The sequence below is a fragment of the Penaeus japonicus genome, unplaced genomic scaffold, assembly GCF_977035675.1.
Source record: "Penaeus japonicus unplaced genomic scaffold, GWHDUDI00000001_assembly GWHDUDI00000016, whole genome shotgun sequence".
NCBI classification, from domain to species: domain Eukaryota; kingdom Metazoa; phylum Arthropoda; class Malacostraca; order Decapoda; family Penaeidae; genus Penaeus; species Penaeus japonicus.
In genome coordinates this window covers 23,076,465-23,078,964 of record NW_028234418.1, presented here as the reverse complement: position 1 = coordinate 23,078,964, position 2,500 = coordinate 23,076,465, and positions in this window count along the sequence as shown.

Below are 2,500 nucleotides of genomic sequence, written 5' to 3'. Positions count from 1 at the left end.
TTAAATGTATAACACCAACCACATATATATATGAAACTATATTATATTATAATATTTATGTATAATATATATAATATATATTATATATATTTATCATTTATATTTATAAATAACACCACACACAAACACCACCCAATATATATGTATTTTGATTATTATATTATTATATATATTTATATATATATATATATATATATTATATATATATATATAAATACCCAACACACACACACACACACACACACACACACACACACACACACACACACATATATATATATGTGTGTGTGTGTGTGTGGGTGTGGGTGTGGGTGTGTAAGCAATGATTATATTTGATTATACTTTGCATGATATTTTTCTTCGCAAATGGAACGATTGAAGAAAAGAGTTTAACCTCCCCTTTTTATGCACATCATTTTATGTATAATGGATTCGAAGAAAAAGAAAAAATTCAGTAATTCTTTGGTTTTTTTCTAAGGGGTAGGTATCTTATGTGTATCTATTTACATGATGTCAGTTTATGTTTTATATTTTGTAGAGTTTACAGTAAAGTTGTATATTAGTTATATATGATTAACTCTGGACAAGGCAGGGAGATATGAGTGCCCGTCAGAATTTGGGATGTTTTCCTCCATATGTCATAAATCATATAATACCTTAATTTCCAATTACATTCCGTTGCTTGTATAATGGAAAAATATTTTTTAACTGCAGGTGTTGCATTTCTCTTTCTCTTCATCCAAACACTATAAATAACGATATAGAAAATAGATAAAGCAACTCTATATTTACGAGATGACACATTATGACACAATAAAGATAAAACAATTCATGAAACCTATATAATGAAAACAGTTTTCTTTTTGAAAAAAAATAACTTTTACATACCGATATATATTATATGTATGTATGATTATATATTATATATTATATATTATATATTTTATATATATATATATATATTATATATATATAATCTATATACACACAATTTGGGTAATCAGGGTTGTTGTTTTGAAAAAGGTTTCTTGGATTTGAAAAAAAACAACACCATAAATAAAAGTTAATTATTGATGTTAGGATAGACATATTGCTGGTGAATAATTTATTATGGGCGTCCAAGGTTTTACGTGAGGAAATGTGATTGGAGGAAGTTTATGATGCTGAATTACCATGGCGGAAAGAACACACACAAATAACAAAAAAACACACAAACATTATAACATTATATTATATTATATATTATATATATTATATATTATATATATGTATATAATAAATATATATTTATATATTCTTTATATATAAATATTTATATTATGTATTTCTATATTTTTAGAGTTAATATATATATATATATATATATATATTTATATATTATTTTATATATGTATATAATATATATATATTATATATTTTTTGTTTTATATATTATATGTATGTTTATACGAATATTATATTAATATATATTATAATTTATATTTTATATAATATTATATATTATATATATATATTGATTAAATTGTTATATATATTATATATTATCTATATATATATCTATATTTATATTATACTATATAGATGTGTATATATAAATAAATGAAATAAATATATCGATAAATATATTTTATATATATAATATTTATGTATATATATTTTATGATATATAATATATATATTTCTATAATTTATATTATATATATTTATATATAAATAGTTTATATATCTTATTTTTATATATATTATATAATATTTATATAATTTTTATATATTTAAATAATACACACACCTACACACACCACCCATTACATATGGATAAATAAATAATATTTATATATATATATATTATATATATAAATATTATATACGTATTATATATTGTATATATATAATTATATTTCATATACTATATCTTTATATATATATATATATTATATATATCCATATTTTTACAAATATATATATATATATTAGAAATATATATATATTATTATTTATATAATTATAGACATAAATTTATATAGATATTTTGTTATAGAGTTTTATATATATACATTAATATTTATATAATATATATAAATATATTTATTTATTTTTTATATTATATATAATTATTATATATATATTAACATATATATATATATAAAATATATATATATATATTTTTATATTAATATTTATATATATATTATATATTTTTTATATATATGGGTTGTGTGTGTGTGTGTGTGTGGGTGTTGTGTGTTGTGTGTGTGTGTGTGGTGTGTTGTGTGTATGTGTGTATATTGTGTTGTGTATGTACATTGACAGGATTATAATTTATATACTATATTTATATATATATTATATATATATATATATATATATATATTATATTACATATATATATATTTTATATATATATATTTTTATATAAATATTAATATATATTTATTATTTAGATTATACAAAAGTTTCATAGCGAACCTTGTAGAAGAAAGGTATGAATGATAGACTGATA